The 14002-nt window shown below is 38.2% G+C and overlaps 1 long non-coding RNA gene across 1 annotated transcript in view; it reads left to right on the top strand.

The window, feature by feature from the left end:
• The first annotated feature begins 216 nt into the window (after positions 1-216).
• LOC128313903 (uncharacterized) overlaps positions 217-14002 on the top strand; it is a 43956-nt gene continuing 30170 nt past the window's right edge. The window contains exons 1-2 of the long non-coding RNA XR_008294993.1: positions 217-396; positions 11533-11701. This is a non-coding gene — a long non-coding RNA (uncharacterized LOC128313903). The remainder of the gene's footprint in view (positions 397-11532; positions 11702-14002) is intronic.

The following is a 14002-nucleotide window of genomic DNA, read 5'->3' on the forward strand; positions in this document are numbered from 1 at the left end:
CGAATTGCATCCGCAGAACTACACTGGGGGAGAGATGTGGGTGCCAAACACATTTTGCTCCTCTAAGATGGGATAACTTCCCTTTCTGCACTGTGATCAAAAGGAAGCTGCACCCACGGAGGGTCCAGTGAGGTGCGCCTCTGGATACCGTGCACGGTTCCTTCCTCCGAGCAGTCTGTCTCCATGGAGACAGACATGCAACAGAAGAATCAAGACGGGGCCAGGTGGGGACCAGGAGCAGCAGGGGAGATGCCAAGAGTCAACAGATGGGGAAAAAAAAAAACAAGAAACACAAAATGAGAAACCCAATTGTTTGAGTGGGAGAATTTACCTTCTAGCTGATTTTTACAATATTTCCTCATCTCAAAACAAGAAAACAAACAAGACTGTCCTTAGGTGAGTAAAACTAAAGCTTTAGCTGTTCACTTCATTACATATAATTTCTTCAGAGTATTCTGCATATTCTGTAATCATTTCAATGTTTAACACGGTAGATCTGCTTGATTTTCACGAAGCCACATTAGTGAGGAAGTAGATGATCAGGGAAACTATTGCATTTACTTGGCGCATGATTGTATTTCCACTTAAAGCCCTCATCAAGTTGCACACATGATAGGATCTATTAAATTCTTGGTCTTCTCTTGCATCTCATTAATTTCAGAGAGTGATATCTGATGATCACATTTCAGAAATTGTCAGAAGTGTCTTTCTCCTTTTGTTGCTTGTAGCCAAGCGAGAACAATCGTGTAATGACACCACACGTTTCAACATGCCTTTTCCTAATGAGTCTTAGGGGGAAATTCAACTTACGAGAATAAATAAAACAGTCTGCTACTTCCCACAACATCAAAACCATAGGAATATGGCTTTGTGTGCATAATACCACATGACTATAATGTCTGCAATGGGGCGGTTATATTCTACATAGAATATGAGATACCACTGCTAATAAATACTCATATTATTTGCACATGCCAATATAAAGTCTTCAATAACATATAATTTGTTACCATTTCTAAGAACCAAGGGATAAAAGGGAACTGTAAAAGATCAAAACATCAGGTCTCAGCTTTGCCTCTGAACAATTCATTACATGCCACATGACACAAAAGCAAATGAGTTTAATGGTACAACTTTTAAAAAACAGGAATATGTTCATTTTGTTCTAGCACCGCTCAGGATTGTTTTCAAAATAAAACAGTGAATAATAATCAATGCAGGAAAAATAAGGTAGTAAATGAAGTCTATTTATCTAAAACCCTCTGTCCTCAGAGACCAAGAGTGACTTACCACTTGGGGCTTGAAGTGCACGTGTGACAGCCAATGTCACGGTAGCCAAAAATGAAATGAGAGCAATGGTCTCAACCACACTCTCAAGGTGATGCTTTTTAAAGAGATGCCTTTGAGTTTATGTCAGTGACACAACTTTTTATGACATTGCGATGTTGTTCTGTGACATTGTGAAGATATCCTTGGATATAGCACAAACCTGTGATATTTCAAAAGGCTTAATAATTCATGTACTTAGGAAGTACTCTAACAACCAAGATATGAAAATAACCTAATTTTTTGTGGTCAGTGTTATAGTTTAGTTTAATTCATGATAATCACATTCCGTCCTCCTGTATGATTTGAGTCAAGTGAAAAGATCTGCATGCCCCAAATATAACTCCTTTGTCCACATGAAGTCCTATTAGAGTCAATTGTAGATTCTGACATTATTTCCAAAAGAACCCTATTCAACTTAAAATTCTATCACCAATAATTAATTAAATTATAGTAGTAAAAAACAAAAACAAATGGTTAGCCTGTTGAAGATCCTTCAGGAAATATGACCAGAACAAATAATATAGTTAAAGAGATATGGAGATTGAGATTAAGGGAGAGAGAAATAGTTTGACATTTACTGAATACATGCCACGTCCAATGCATTATAATTTTTAGTCCTGAAAATGAATTGTTATAACTCCCGTATTACGTAGTAGATCATGCAGTCAATGAGGAGCACATCCTGAAATCTGGCTCCACTGATGAGAGAATAAGGGTGGTAGGTGGGTGTGGAGAAAGCTCTGGAGAAGGTCCAGGGCATGAGGAGGTCCTGGGACAGCCAGGACAGTAGTAGACTAGATGTCAGAGGAAAAAGCTCCAAAGGCAAGTTACACTGAAGGGATGCAGATGGACCTAACAGAATCCCAGCATTGGCTCTCTTTTATTTCATGACCACGTTTCAAACTTTTGAAGAACAGGGGCACCTGGGTGGCTCAGTCGGTTATGCATTCGGCTCTTGATATCGTCTCAGGTCATGATCCCTCGATTCATGAGATGGAGCCCCACGTCAGCCTCTGTGCTGACAATGGGGAGCCTGCTGGGAATTCTCTCTCTCCCTCTCTCTCTCCCTCTCTCTCTCTCTTTGCCCCTTTCCTGTTCATGCATACACACTCTCTCCCTTTCAAAATACATTAAAAAAAAAACATTTAAAAAACTTTCGAAGAACGGAGGGGAGAGTGATTCACATAGATGAAACTACAAGTATGCTTCAATCTTCAGGTGCTTCAAATGCAGTAGCAAAATGTTGGGGAGGGAGGATTTATAAAAACCAACTGGGGTAGTGCTTGTGAGTGTGACGAGCGTGTATATAAGTGTGAGGTGTGAGGCTGTGCATGCATGCACGTGGGAGTGTAGTATGCATGTGAAGGAGTATGGTAGGTCTGTATGTATGTGGTAAAGCCCACTTCACATATCAGTTTTTGCATTTCTCAAATTGTTACAAAGGAATAGTATTTACCAATTAAAAAGAATGGTGTACTGATACGTGCTATACAGAAGAGATGGATCTTGAAAACATACTAAGTGAAAGAAAAGTCACAAAAGACCACATAAGGTATGGTCCCATTTTATGAAATGCCTAGAAGAGGCAAATCTTTAGAGACATAAAGCATATTATTGTCTGCCAAGGGCTGGGAAAGGGGTAATGGGTACTGACTGCTAATGTGTATAGGATTTTCGTGGGGAGCGATAAAACGTTCTCAAATTATATTTTGGTGATGGTTACACGACTCTGTGAATATTCTAAACACCATTGAATTGTATATTTTAAATGAGCAGATTTTATGCATGTGAATTGTATCTTAATAAAGATGAAAAAAATTAATTTGGGATCCAAATGCCTGGATACAAGTTTCCAAGAGAAGATGCAAAGAGATAAACGTATGTCACTTAAAAATATGTCATCTTTTGGCAGCAAGGACTATAAGAGTACATTGATCTTAATTTGAAAGAAACTGGTAATCCTTACATAGAAAATAATTCATAAATTATGTGAGAGAGCCAGGTGTTCATGCACCCCCTTCGTAAAAGCTGTGTAGGTAGAATGAAAATGAACTCAGGTTATGATACCACTCAAACCTCTCCCCTAGGGCTTTGCATTGCATATTTAGTACACGTTAAGATTACATCATAATAAAGATGATTATAAAGTAGAGGGAAAGTGTGGTTGAGGATTCCATCTAAGTTTCCTTAAAGCAGCAATTCTGGGTTACTGTCAAAATATTTATAAAGATATAGTACTTTAGGCAAAATATAGATTTCCTAGTAAGATATTTTTTTATGTACAGGGAATTTCATCTGTTTGTTTTGTTTTGTTTTAAATAGACTTTCTTTGGGACACCTGGATGGCTCAGTAGGTCAAGCGTCTGACTCTGGATTTTGGCTCAGGTCATGATCTCACAGTTCATGAGTTCAAGACCACATCAGGCTCTCTCCCTCTCTCTCTGCCCCTCCCCCACTCTCTCTCTCTAAATAAATAACTTTAAACCTAAACTTTAAAAATTAAACAAATACAATAAAATTTGACTTTATTTTTTAGGCACTTTCAGGTTCACAGCAAAATTAAGCAGAAGGTGTAGAGATTTCCATATACCCCTTACCCCCGTCCATATGCACAGCCTCCCCCACTATTAACATCCCACACCACAATGGTACACTTGCTGCATTCAATGAACACATCACTTCTACCCAAAGACCATAGTTAAAATTTGAGTTCGCACTCTGATGAATATTCTATGGGTTTGGAGAAATGTAAATGGCATGTATCCATTACTGTAGAATCACACAGGATAGTTTCATTGCCCTAAAAATCCTCTGTGCTCTGCATACTCCTCTCTCCCTCACCACAAACCCAAGCAACCACTGCTCCCTTTACTATCTTCACAGTTTTGCCTTTCTCAGAATGTCATATAATTGGAATCGTAGCACATATCCTTTTCAAATTGGCTTCTTTCACTTATTAATATCCCTCTAAGCTTCCTCCACGTCTTTTCGGGGCTTGATAGTGCATTTCTCTTTAGCACTGAATAATATTCCATTATCTAGGTGTACCACACTTTGGTTATCCATTCACCTTGCTTCCAAGTTCTGGCAGCTATGGATAAAGTTGGTATAAACATTTCTGTGCAAGTTTTTGTGTGGACATTAAGTTTTCAGTTCATCTGAGTAATTACCAAAGAGAGTGATTGTCAGATTGTACACTAAGAGTGTGCTTAATTTTCGAAGAAACTGCAACAATTGTTTTAATTACAAAGACTGTAAGATTCAGACAGAAAAATAAGGTTACCTAAAGAGGGAACATCAATTTCAAATCAGATTGTCAGATGACAAGGTCTCAAACTGTAGAAAGTTTTAAGAGAAGGAAGTTGTAACTTTAGACTTTTCTATAGGATCGTTGTTGGTCATTTATGAAACCAGAAGACAAATATTCTCAGAGATGCAAGGGCTCTGAAAATCTGTTACCCAGATAACCTTCTTGCAAAATCTACTTGAAATGGGGGCACCTGGGAGGCTCAGTCATTTAAGTGCCCACCTCTTGATTTTGGCTCAGGTCATGATTTCACAGTTTGTGAGATCGAGCCTCAAGTTGGTCTCTGAGCTGATAGCATGGAGCCTGCTTGGGAGTCTCTCTCTCCCTCTCTCTCTCTGTCCCTTCCCCCTCTCTCAAAAGTAAATAAACTTAAAAATGTTTTTTCTTAAATCTACTTGAACTCTAAGTTGGATAAAGCAAATTAAGAATTCAAGCATGGAGAAATTATTGTGTAAGAAGATGGTGATAAACACAGTTTTCCCTGCTCTCCTTAATTAGAACATAATCCTGCACTATAGGTTCTCTAGGACTCTGTACCTTCTGGATGACACTTGTCACAGATGCTGGTGTATACATGTTGCTGTAACTGCTTGATCTACGTCTGTCACCCCCACTACACTGTGAGGTCCTTGCAAACAGGTGGTGTGTGATATTGCTCACCTTTGCAGGTATCCCTGCCAACAGCATGATGCCCAGCATCGGAACAGGCTCTTACTTCTTTGTGAAGAAAATGAACCTGGTGTCTCTTCTGTTACACTTACCATATCCACACTCAAATGTAATATTTGTGACCTGTGTCTCCTTTGTTAATGCCTCAAGTACCAGGACTAAGATGCATTATCTCTGCACCTCAGGAGTTTCTGCACAGTTTCCAGACTAAATAGTCACTCAATTAATATTTGCTAAATTATTGGATGCAATTCCCTGCCACACCCTCTTCCCCACCTCACACCCCCGCCACACTATCCAACCAAAAGCTATGTGCTTTTTCACACTTCCATGCCTTTTTCTGTGTTGTTTTAGCCTCTGATTCTTTGCCCCACCTTCTCTATTTCATGAACCACCAGACCTTCCAGGTAGCTCCAGCCCTGTCCCCTCTGTCAACACTCAGGCAGAACTTGCTCCTTCCACAGCAAATGGACTATGTTGTACTAAAATTGTTTGTTCATGTGTTTTCTTGCACATGAAATGGTGGGCTTCTGAGGGCTAAGATTTTTACTTTCCCAACTTTAGCTACCATGTTACCTAACTCATAATAAGTGCTCATTAATATTAGTGTTTTTTTTAAATAACCTGAAGGAGCCACATGAGTATGTAAGTTGTTGTTTATCTATTCAGAAGGGTTTTGTTGGGCCAAATTGAAAGTAGCAAAATAAAAATGGAAACTATGCATCGAGGGAGGGTGTGCAAATGATGAACAAGCATTTCCAAATATACCTGAGCTTGGTTTCATTATGGAGGAAGATTTTGTACTCCCTGTGTGTCAGAGAACAGAACTTTCCAGGTCTAGTAAATGCAGCTAAGCTCAAGCTTTAGGTCCATTGCACTGAAATTATTTTCTGTCTTTTGGTTATCATCATGAAGTTTTACTGCTCATCACTAAAAGATGAAGAGAGTAAAATTATTCATTGTCTCAAATGTTCTAATTAATAGCTAAATCAAGAAATGTCCCTTATCAAAATTTCCTTTGGTCTATTGTGCTAGACTAATTTTCTCTGTCATATGAAAGTGTCATAATTTTTGGTACTTAATGGACTCAAAGTTTGAATGGGAAGATTTAGTTAATCTTTTAAAATCTGGCTTTTGTTAATATATACTTCCTTAGCTATAGACACTATGGTTAGATTTGCTTGGTCTATAATTGGTCTCTCTCTTTTGAACTTATTTTTGCTGAGGTTTTTTTTTTTCCTGATCTTGAAAGAATAAGGTAATCTAACTCCACCTGCCTATTGATGAGGGTTTTCATGTACAGTCGTCTTTTAAGTAACACTCCTGCTGAGAAACTGTTTGCACACAAGGAGAACCAAAATGTAAGACTTGCCTGAGACAGCACAAGCAATTTTGGATAGACAGAGACCCAAATAAAATGAACATAACCCGAGAGATCCATGGGTCAAAATATGCTAAAAAGAATTCAAACTGCTATTATAAATTCATCTGGAAAATAGTCTATAAAAGTCACTACTTTGAATCTCACATAAAGGCATCCTACTGAAACAGGAAATGCTAGGGTATTACAACAATGGCTACTCTATTCTCTATAACATAAATATGAAGGTCCTAGAAAGCAGTCTTCAAATTCTATCTTTTACAATATCAAATCCATTTTATAAAATTTGGAAAGTTCTAGAAGCAGCCTGACATTGGAGCAAGGATTGCTCAGGATACCGTTTCTTTTACATAGGAAGAAGTGAAATATGTTGGTTCTTGTCTACAAACGCAAGAAACAGAAACTTGAAAATTAAAGTTGTGACATTAATGAATCTCACCCAATTATTATCACAATTATTATGATGTTTAATTACTCTTATCACTTCTGATTTAACCTTTGCAAAGTAAGGGTACTAGAATAGGAATCATGGGTTTCAATGCTTCTATGTGCCCATGGGTAAATCCTTCTATCTTTTTGGATTTCAGTTTCTCTATAAAATTAAGAGGTTGAATAAAATTATTCCAACCTTGGTTTTGTGACTAAACTTAGCTATAGAAAAAAGAGATTTAATCATGATCTGGAAATAAGATAAAAATTCAACAGAAGTTAAGAGAGGATATTTGACTTAAAAGACAAAGAAAACACATTCAATTGATAGTTTGCCGTGTCACCACCTGTAGATGAGATTGGTGTCAAAGACATGAAAAGAAAAAATGGAAAAACTTTAAGCCAAGAAAGGCAAATAAATTGCTGATGGTAGAGGCTGTCTAGAGCAGGATGTAGAAGGTTTTAAGGCCAAGTCTGAGTTCAGTGGGAAAGAATGTTGTGATTTATTAGCACTATCTACCTTGGGTTCAGAAGAGAAGAGTAGTAGTGCATGCAAGATATTTGCCACATAAAACAATATTCTAGCCATGTGTAGTAGATTCCTATTATTTGTGCCAAAGACTTAGAACAGCGTCTATTCTCAACACAACAGTATATCATTTGTCACAGGATATACAATAAAATACAACTTTTTTAAATGGTCGTTTATTTTTGAGAGAGAGAGAGAGAGCACGAGTGGGGTAGGAACAGAGAGACAGGGGGCAGAGGATCCAAAGCAGGCTCCACACTGACAGCAGCGAGCCCAATACGGGGCTCAATTCACGAACTATGAGATCATGACCTGAGCTAAAGTCAGACACTCAACCAAAGGAGCCACGCAGGAGCCCCAGTAAAATGTAACTTTAAAATGGAAGTTAATTCTTTCAGGTTCTTAATTATTGTATAAGTACAAGATTAAAGCAGAAAAGCTGGTTGCAGCTACGTTCATCTTTTATGCAGTAGTAGTAGAAGCTCTAGAAATTTATTGAGCACACAACTGCCCAGAATAAGTAGTCCGTTTTCAGCCTCTCTTACAGATAGATGGGGCTACTTGACTAAGTGCTGACCAATGAGATATCAGAAGAAATGATGTGAGCAACTTGCAGGCTGTGCTCTTTCCCCTTCCTGCGGGTTCCAAAGCCCACTGGGTGAGGGCAAGCCGCCAGGGAATGATGATGAGGTTAACACCTGGAGTCACTATATCAGCCATATACTGCCTACACATGGAAAGTTGCTGTCTTGCTTAATCCACTATAATTTCAGGTCTCTGTTAGAGCAACCAAACCCATACCTCACCTAATAAAATACTTACTTTGGGGTATGGGAATGTGCACAAGAAACACGTGCCTTTTTGTGGAAAATGTGACTTAGAAGAAAGGTGTTTCCATCGTGTGGATATTCCCAAGAACTCACAGGAGGTGAAACTAGTGATGCAGCTTTAGGAGGTAAAGGAAGCGGTGCAGCTGCCGGGCAGACCTTTCGTAAAACTTTATTTCTTACATCGGGGTTACGTAGGTCAAAGCCAGCAAACCATCTGTTTATAAATAAAGTTTTATTGGAACATAGCCATGTTTATTTGCATGTTGTCTAGGCTGCCTTCTGAGCTACAATGCAAAGTTGAGTAGGACTGACAGAGATTGTTTGGGCCACAAAGTCTAAAATATTTACTATCTGGACCTTTACAGAGAAAGTATATTGGTGCCTGACTTAAAAGATAGAAGCCTTGGGGCGCCTGGGTGGCTCAGTCAGTTAAGCGTCCAACTTTGGTTCGGGTCATGATCTCACGGTTCGTGGGCTCCATGACAGGCTTTGTGCTGACAGCACAGAGCCTGCTTTAGATTCTCTGTCTCCATCTCCCTCTGCCACCCCAACCTTTGTGCACGTGCTCTGGCTCTCTCTCAAAAATAAATAAAAACATTAAAAAAAGAGAGAAGCTTTTCACCCACAGGAACGCTATCTAAACTGATTTCAGATATCACTTTTCTTATTTCCACATGACAGTGTGTCACATCTGAGTATTAATATCCCTCATCCTACTTTCAATTCAGCTAAATTCTCTTTTTTCTATCAAAGAACTATTTAAAACTTTTTAATTTCTCCTCACTTCTCTCCCTAGTAGTAACTTCACTTGACTGTCGTTTAACCATTTTTCACAAAAAGGTACTATCTCTTCCCAAGAATTAGTGCATTACAAAGATGAGCTGGGACAACCAGGGCAGTGAGGCACAACTCCTGGCTGTTGGTGCTGCTCAGTGACTGATTTCCACACATGGTCTCACATCTAATGAAGTCCAAATTCACTCCTGATTTCAAAGGTCACTTAGAAACAAGTACATTTCTACCACTGTCAAAGAAAGTGTACCTAAAATGTTTAAAGAAAACAAGACTTCACGTTAAATCCAAGAATGCTGTGGGTATATTCTAGCAGAAGTTTTAGGAGATAAGCCAGTCTGAGTCTTCAAAAGTGAATTTGACTTGAAAGGAATTTTAAATGGAACGAAAAAGTGAGACTAATTAAGAATAGCTTACATTTATTGCAATAGCAGTCAAATAATCAAAGGGAAAAGCAAATGGTTGTGTTTCTAAATGCAAATGAAAAAACACACCTATCAGAAGTGGGCATCCAACTAATAGTGAAAAGTTCATAATTTTGACTCTAAATTACTGGGCTCTTGAATTCATTCTTTCAATATATGTTTGAAAAGAACAATTAAGAATCTTAAGGTGATGAAGTGTCTGCAAAAATAGCTAATGATCAACATTAAGAAAACGCAGGGAAACTCAGTTGATATATGTGAATACATCTACACACTAAAAAAAGTTGTGCCTATATTTTTTAATGTATTTAAAAATTAAATATATTTTATATAACCATCGTCTATAGCATGCTTTACCTATGAGACTTCAGAATCTAATAAAAACAAAATATTCATGTTCAGAAAATCCAACATTGTTGGAAACAGGAAATGTTTTGAAATTCCATATAGTTATGCATATATTTAGAATATGTACTAATTTTATTACACTTATTATTCTCTAGAGCTGTGCTATCTAATATGGTAGCTACTAATCACATGTGGTTTCAAGTGCTACTGAGCACTTGACATGGGGATGGCCCAAATTTAGATAGCATGAAATACACACTGAATATTAAAGACTTAGTACAATGAAAAAGAATGTAAAATATCTCCATTTTTTACATTCCAATTACATATTGAAATGATAATAGTTTAGAAACATTGGATTAAATAAAACACACAATTAAAATTAACGTATCCTTTTTTTAGCTTTTTAAATGTAACTACTAGAAGATTTTAACTGATCTGTGCGGCTTGCATTGTATCTCTGTTAGACAGCTCAAATCTTGGGTATCTCAGAGTACTTTCTTGTTCAAAGACAGTTATCAGCTTTAGGGTTCTGAGAAACCTATCACCACAACCCTGGGAATCAATAAATGTAAATTGTGTGCTGGATATTTCAATGAGATTAAAAAGTCATTCTGTCTACATCCAATGCATCTAGAAACTTTGAGAATCTAATAAGAAATACAGAAATCAAATGTCCAAATCCTTGTCTTTTCCATCTGAATTTCATTGATTCCAATGAGATTTTGTAAGTGTGCAGAGCAAGATGTAGTGTTAGTTATAAGTTGGGAGGGAAAGAGATGGCCCCAAATAGCACAATTAACAAAAGGATGGTGCCCATATGGGATCCAATAACCATCCTTGGGATAAAATTTGACTGAAAATAATCCCTTAGCCAAAAACTTAGCCCCATTACATTATTCCTTACATTACATTACATTACATTACATACATTACATTACATTATTTCCTTGGATGAAAACTTTTTCTAGTGTTTTCCCTCCACAATCAACCTAATGTACTAGCTTGGTATAGAAACAGATGAAAAAAAGACTTCAGGAGAAAACACCCACGGTTTTCTAGGGTCCTTCATTGATATGCTTTCCACAAATAAGACAACATTGCTTAGAATATGAATTCTAAAACATTGTATTACAAAATGCTTATTTTACCGTAACAGTTCTAAAATGCTGACTTGATTTCCTGGCCATCTAATTTTACCTTAATGAGCTATTTTATTCAATGAATCACTGTTCTTGTAAATTCTTCTGCTCAACAGAACAGAAGGTGACAGCTGACGGCATGTGCCGCTGACAGCCCCGGGCTGCCTCTAGCCCTGTTGCTTTGAATGATTCACTCAGGATAGAGATATTTGACCCTGCAGAAAGGCAGTCCTATGGATTTCCTCCTAAGGCCCACTTGAAAGTTATCTCCCACTGCTCTTTCGATGTCAAGCCTTGCCAAGAATAAAAGTGCTGTGTCACTCACTCCACTGGTTCTTTGTCCCTAAACAGATGAAAAGTCCTTGTTTTCACTTCTAAGATGTCAGAGAATGAAAAGAGAGAAAAGTAATTTCAGTGCCCAGAAGTAGAAATGCCTGTGTGATCGTTTCCAAACAATACCAGTTGCTTTTGAGGTCAACAGGAGGATGTGAAGGCTGATTCTGCTGTTTCTAACTCACAGGTAAAGAAATACTTCATTTGTCAAAAAAATACACACTTTATTATTATTTTTTAATTTAAGAAGAGACCAACAGGTGTGTCAAATGTGCAGAGCATGGTTTTATTCATTAATAGAGGTCATGATCATGGGAATAACAACCCTACCTTCTACCTCCAACTTAACCAACCTGTAGCAGGATCTCTCGGCTATGCCTACCATACAATTGCTTGGGGCTTTTGGTATTGGGACGGACAGAGGTGAGCAGTGAGTGATGTGCATGCTAGCTTTTAGTACCTGAGCTGAAGAAAGTGAGAGGAGTTTGTGCAAGGGCCTTGGAAAAGACAAAAAAAGAGAAGAGAGAGAGAACACAAGATGGTATCTAACCCAGCCAGCCTCTGAGACTAGGTCTAACCTTCCTAAGAAAGGGAAGGGGATGAAACATTAAAAAAAAAAGATTAAAAAAAAAAAGACATCTATATTGGGTTGCCTAGGGTGGCTCAGTTGGTTAAGCATCCACCTTCAGCTCAGGTCATGATCTCATGGTTTGTGAGTTTGAGCCCCATGTTGGGTTCCGTGCTCATAGCTCAGAGCCTGGATCCTGCTTCAGATTCTGTGTCTCCCTCTCTCTCTGCCTCTTGCCTGCTCTTGCTGTCTCTCTCTGTCTCAAAAATAAATAAACATTAAAAAAAAATTAAAAAAAAAAAGGAAGGGGATGTCATTTGGATGCGGAAACTTCCAAGACTCTGGATATAAGATTGAGAGTGTGAATGATAGAAAGTGCCTCCACCAGTGTCCAGAGGCGGTACCAGGCTAAGATACAAGCCAGGGGTAACCTGGTGTGGCAGTCAGTGGTGGGTCCTTCACCAGTGGTGGCTAAGGGAGTGAGCATAGGTGTGAGAAGCACCACATTTACCAATTTTCTCTGTTTGTGTCATTGTCGTGCCATCAATTTCTTCTTCATTTTCCTGCCACCACAGTCTTCGCCACCATAAGATTAACACAATACCCTGTTTTTTTTAAAGCTGTTCATCAAAATAGTTTTGGAGAATGTGACAGATGGGAATCACTGTTTCTGTCACAACTTCTGTGCTGCAGTGGTGAGCTGTAGGATGACAATGGACACACCAGCAAAAAGAGTGTTGTGCTCCCCACTCCAGCACAGCGAAGTTCTCACAGGCGCCCCTACAGCTATTACAGCCAGGTGCCTCCAGGAGGCAGATGTCTGGGGTGGGCAGAGAGGCAAAAGATCAGAAGTCTTGATCAAGGGCACAAGTGAGACAAAGTTTAGGAAACTCTGAAGAGGGGCTGAGGTCGGCCAACATACTCACGAGGCCTCCTCGTTCATGCACAAAGCCTGGAGAGGCCTACATGCATTCAGATCTCATGCAGCTTTGCTACAGGAGAATGAAGCAGGAGACAGAGCATGAAGTCAAAATCCCCAATCCAGAAGTGATGCTGTTACTACATATTGGGAACGAGGAGAGAGAATAAAGCTGCTCCCATATTTTAGATTGGAATTTTTCATTTGAATATATATTGAAATATTAGTCTAATATTACTCAGTAGATGTATTTATTCATGAAGGTAATAGTAATTTTTTTTGAAAATTGAATTATATTTTAAATTCTCTAGGAAAGATCATATTGAAAGGAATCTGTAATAACACCCCTCATTAAAACATCACCCACTAAATGCATCTGTTTTGTATAATTGGATTTTTACCTCCAATTTTCTTGAAATGAAATATCATTTACACTAAATTCATCATATTTTATCAGACATTTAATATGTGCCATGCTTTGAGCTAGGTCCTAGGGGCTCAGAGATGAATAAAACATAGTCCTTGTCCTTAAAGAGGTCACGGATTGTCAGAGAAGATAGTTATGATAACACGTGAGAAAAAGGCATTAAAAAAGAAGCAATTAATTCGGGACGGTGGGAAGAAAGTTGGGAAAGCTTTATGACTTTGCAGCTGAATATTAAAGGATGATTAAGAATATGCCAGATAATTAAGAAAAAAAATGGATATTCCAGACATAAAAAGAATATGTACCTGGTTACAGCATTAGTTACAATAGCTAAAATGTGGAAGCAACCAAAGTGCCCATCAATAGATGAATGGATAAAGAAGATGTGCTGTATACATACAATGGAATATTATTCCGCCATAAAAAAAAGAATGAAATCTTGCCATTTGCAACAACATGGATAGAGCTAGAGCGTATTATGCTAAGCGAAATAATTCAGTCAAAGAAAGACAAATACCATATGATCTCACTCATATGTGGAATTTAAGGGAAAAAAATGAACAAAGGGGAAAAA

The sequence above is a fragment of the Acinonyx jubatus genome, chromosome A1 (genome assembly GCF_027475565.1).
Source record: "Acinonyx jubatus isolate Ajub_Pintada_27869175 chromosome A1, VMU_Ajub_asm_v1.0, whole genome shotgun sequence".
Taxonomy (NCBI): Eukaryota; Metazoa; Chordata; class Mammalia; order Carnivora; family Felidae; genus Acinonyx; species Acinonyx jubatus.